At 46.0% G+C, this 5,083-nt stretch overlaps 1 protein-coding gene across 2 annotated transcripts in view; it reads left to right on the forward strand.

Annotated features, from left to right (window-relative positions):
• The first annotated feature begins 4,934 nt into the window (after positions 1–4,934).
• Positions 4,935–5,083, forward strand: part of BMPR1A (bone morphogenetic protein receptor type 1A) — an 80,273-nt gene continuing 80,124 nt past the window's right edge. For both annotated transcript variants that reach the window (XM_027698666.1, XM_027698665.1), the window contains exon 1: positions 4,935–5,049. The gene's annotated coding sequence lies outside the window, so the exon portion shown is untranslated. The remainder of the gene's footprint in view (positions 5,050–5,083) is intronic.

Consider the following 5,083-nt stretch of genomic DNA (forward strand, 5'->3'; position numbering starts at 1 on the left):
GTTATCTTAGTTTTTGCTAGAATATGAAAAAAACAGGAGAGTGAGAGTATTTTGCTGCATTTGTTCTTACTTCACAGCAACGCATTCATGTTTAAAGATAGGATTAGACTGAGAAAAAAAAAGGATATGATTAAATTATTTAGTTCATTTGTTTTGTAAAGAATTCAGATCTGTTTTATTCTAACAAGCTTGGAAGAACATAGCATTTCCAGCCTCATAAATGTCCATCTTTGTAAATCTCTACAGTACCCACCACTACAGGTGCCAGAAACACATCCACTTGAATCCATGCCTCCTGAGGACAAAGTTGTTACACACAACGAGAGAAATTTTCTGTATTGAAAAGAATTCTCCTTGTGTAACAGCAGGTTTAAACAATATTTCTGCTTTCAGCACTGGTTCAGTTTCAGGACAAAGCCTGAGCATCAGCAGAGGAACTGTTAATACAGTATGGGCTTGGAGCTAAGGATTATTCAAACTCTTAAAAGAAACTAACAAATACCTCTTAAAATAAAAGGTGGAGGAACACAAACATAGCTTAGTTATTAGCTTCTCTCTGAGTGTACTTAAAACATTTGGCACTGCTGACTGATAATTCAGAACATAAATTTTAAAATCAGCTCTACAATCTAAATACTTAATCTTCTCTGAGAAAATGAACACTTTTGGGATTTTACGTGCATGCATCTAGGGGAAAACATATTACTAATTCTCCAAACAAACTGATGTGAGTTTGGCACCCTGGTGAAGCCTCTGCTGAGCCTACAAATATTTTCTTTTTCTGCGATTAAACTTTTAATGTTCTTCCTACCCAACACTGACTTTAAGAAAAACAAAATAATTTGAGGTGTCTCTTTGTATTTACAAGTTATCTCAGGGTTTATTATGGTCTGGTGAAAAGACTACATTACGGCTTTTGTACCTGGGAATCCATAAAACCAAAATAAACCAGCTTCACTAGGCACAGGAAGAAGAAACAGAAAAAGCAACAGGAAGTTTGGTTCTTGACTGGCAAAATGTCTCCTGGAGCAAAGTGCTCCCATTCCTGCAGCCCTTTGCAAGGTGCAGTGGAGTTCCCCACCACACAGCTCCTAAGGAATCCATTCCCCCCCTGCAGCAGCTGCCTGAGGCAGGGACAGGTACAGCCATTTGTCCTCCTTCCTCCCCAGCCACCTGCACAAGGCAGGAGCCCGAACAACCCCAAAATATACCAAGAGTTTCCTGCTTCCTTGTGCCCATGCTCTGCACGTTGAGCTGTTATTCTTTGGATTCTTGCCACAGGGCTCTCCAGTGCTGCACTGTGCTCAGTTCCACATCACACTGCTGGGACCGAAGGTTGGCTGGGGCTTGACTTTTTATTACCAGTGCTTCACCAGCAGAATTAAAAAAAAAAACACCTTTCTTCACAGATTTGATTCTGTCTTATTGAATTAATTGTGCTTAAATTTAAAACACTTAATAAAATCCATGACATTTCTAAGTAACAAACAGCTGAATAAATTTATAATGAAAAGAATATGCTTTCAAGTAAAATAAATCTGAAAAAGAGACAAAGCCAAATTCATGTCATTTTAAGTGAAATAATTGTGTCCCTGGCTGAAGGGCAATATTCTTTTAATATGTAACATGGAATATTTATTTTGGTAACAGTAACAGAGAAATACTCATCTAATTGCTAACAGTTTTCAAAAATATATTTGGACACAGATTTAAGACATATGAATTCCAGAGACTGAAGGGAAGAAGGATCTACAAAGATAAAGTCCTATCACATGGCTGACCTTCTCCCTATATATATATACCTCTTTGTTCTTTTGATATTCAAGTCTGTAGTTCCCAAGTGATTCCAAGAACTAATGAGAAATTCCTGGAGAGGACATAACAATGAAAGCAGCTGGAAGATTATCCAGTTCTTGATTTATTTTTTTTTAAATACAACTCTCTTCCTCATGACAGTCAGTCTTGAACTGCTTTTTTTGTATCTCATGTTAGATTTCCACATCTCATCCTGGCCAAATGAACATATGTTTATTTTCAGATTTTCAGACTTCAGTGTCTTTTGAGTGCTGCTCAATTCATAAAATAAATACTTGATGTTACCAAAACCTGGTGTGTCTGACTTTTTGCAGATTCCCAGAATCTTCACCAGGTAAGATTCTGTTACTGATAACTAGCTCAGTGGAACCCTGTGCCTTTCTGAGAGCCTATCAACTAAAGTGTTTGTTCTCTGGTTCAATAGTTATATTTCCTATCCTGGTAGAGATATTGGAAACATATTTTAAGTACTGCACTGTTTTGAAAGACACCAGTATCTTCTACGTAATGTTTCATCAGACATCCATCACAATCTAAATACTTTTTAACATGGCTATGACTCAGTATTTGAGATTAAGCTTCAGTTCATTCTCCTGCAGCCCTAATATTATCCTAATGTAGTTTACTTTTGCAGACTTTATTTTGTGATTAAGACGGGGAGTTACACGGTGCTCCTTAATGCAGAGAATAGGCATTATTTGCCATAGCAATATAAACTTCATTCTCAGCAACAGTTTCTGACCTGACAGGAACTATCACTTGTGGGCATCTTCAGTGCCCAAGTGTCTTGAAAAGTGTCAGCTGGGATGGCAATTTCTGCAATGTGCAAATCTTCACAACAGGAACTGGATGAAGTCGATCCATTTCACAAAACAGATTAAATGCATTACAAGGCTAGTGGCCTTTGCTAAATTCATGCATACTGGATTGAACTCGATATCTAACATCTGAAAAGCACAGGGCTGTATTAGCACATAGTATCACTGAAGAGATGCTGGCATTAACAGCTCTGGTTCTGGTTGGGAGCACACACACGCATGTTGCATTCTTCTTCCATATTGAGTGTCTATTCTGCTGCTATAATCTGATAGTAGACAGAGTGGAAGAACAGCAGACTCATATTTTCCTTTGAAATTATAAACATAAGCATAGGAGTTCTGTATTGCTTGGCATGGAAGCTGTGATTTTGTCTTTCTTGCTGGCTGGCTTTGTTTTGGACACTGACAGATTTTTCTGGATGATGGTGATCGGAAAAAATTTTCTATAAGTCTGGTAAGACAGAAGCTGCATTTTCAAATGCCTATCACCATAGTATCTGGCCACATACAATTACTAGGTGTGCCTTTGTTTTTTAAAGGCCTGCCCACATTTTAAAGGAGTCTGTGAAGTCGATAGGTTTGAAATTATACTTCCTCTTTTGTTTTGCTGCATAGGGTGGCACACAAGCTGAGCACTCACCAAACGATCTGTGGGTACAACACATGTGAACCAGACTGCAGAGCCAGCGCTCTCATCTGACAACTCAGGAGTGGAGTGCACAACATTTACAAGTCCTATCTGATATTAGCATGCAAAAATGGAGCTAGACTGTGGAGAGGTCAACAAAATAAGCAAGCCCATGTTTCCCACAATATAATGCACATGTGGCTATTTGGCACCGATAAACCAGATTGCTTCCCAACTGGTTATTCTATGGAAACAGTTTATCTGGGCAGGCATCTTGACATGAGCAATTGCTGGTGTGTCCTGAAGGCCTAAAGGGCGTTTTGGTCTGCAGCAAAGGGAAACTGAGTTGGTCCGTATGATCCATATGATCTTCATTTAACCCTACATGTGCAAAGTTCTTGAAGCAGAATAACCGGGTGACAGGACAAGGGAAAGGCCAGACAATGTCAGCAGCACAACTGCTGTCACTTTGTTGAGTGAAGGACTGAAACCAGCAGCCCTGGTGGGAGCTGTGGGATCTCATGTTGACAACATGATGTGCTGTCACTGAAGCTCCTTCTGCACTGCTGCTGCTGGGAGACCTCACTTGAAGACAGACAGACAAATTATTACTTTTCCCACTTGTCCTAATGATAAGGAGCTGGGAACTGCAATGCAAATCATGGCCTTCAGCATCCTTATCAGCGAGCAGAGCAGCTCATTGCAGAAGTTATAATGTATTCCAGTCTAACTGGGCTTATTTATTCAGAGACACAGGAAATGGAAAATGCAAACAAACAATCCTGTCCTCTGCCATGGAACTCTATCCCTCGTGCGGCACTGACACGTCAAACTTCTCAGAACTGTTTTTCCACGAAGCCAAAAGGCCCATTGGAGTCCCTCATTTTTCCCTATGCTGCTGCCACCATGTCCTGCTTCTCGCCCACCCCAGCTCACACACACAAAGGCCCCCTTGAATCCACATCAAAGCTGCTCCGGTAATCCCCACCACCACCTACTCCGTGAATCCTGGCAGCTCCCCCGTTTTCCATGGCGCCAACTCCACCAGCATCTGGATGGAGCTCCCCGGCCCTGCAGCCAAATCCAGCCGCGGCTGCTTCTCGTGCCTCGATCCCCCTTCTCGTGCCTCGATCCCCCTTCTCGTGCCTCGATCCCCCTTCTCGTGCCTCGATCCCCCTTCTCGTGCCTCGATCCCCCTTCTCGGCCAGCAGCGCTTCCGTGACAGCGACCTGGCCGCTTCCTGCTCTCACACCTTCCTGCCCTTCCCTAGAGGAGCTGCTTCCCCGGGAGAGCCCTGCTGGGCAGCGGGGCGGGATAGCGCCCGGGCCCGGGCGCTCGGAGACAAGCTCGCTCAGGCGGCGGGCCCGCGGAGGGGCTGCGGGGGAGGCAGAGCGAGCCCGGCTGGTTCCTCCCGGTCAACTTTTCCTCGCCGCGGAGCCGCTCCAGCGCTCCCGCCCCCGGCACGTGCTGACGGACGGGCGCGCTCCCGCCTCCACGCGCGCCCCCGCCGCGCGCGCGCCCGGCCGGCAGTGATTGGAATCCGGCTCGTTCCCGCCCCGCCCCGCGGGGACGCGCCGGGAGCGCCCGCCGGGACACGGAGCCTGCGCCGAGCCCGCGCCGCCGGCCCGGCCCGCCCTCCCTCCCCCGCCCGACACGCACCCGCCTTCGCCCCCGTCCGAGCGCAGCCGTCGGGGCCCCGGGAACGGCCCGCGGAGCGCGGCGGGGCGCGGCCCCCCCTCCCCGTTCTTCTTCCCTGCCCGCGCCGAGGATGAGGAGCCCCCACGGCCGGTGAGTGCGGGCCGGGCCGCGGAGGCCTCGCCCG

This window comes from Neopelma chrysocephalum, unplaced genomic scaffold (genome assembly GCF_003984885.1).
Source record: "Neopelma chrysocephalum unplaced genomic scaffold, ASM398488v2 Primary Assembly neopelma1_131, whole genome shotgun sequence".
NCBI classification, from domain to species: Eukaryota; Metazoa; Chordata; class Aves; order Passeriformes; family Pipridae; genus Neopelma; species Neopelma chrysocephalum.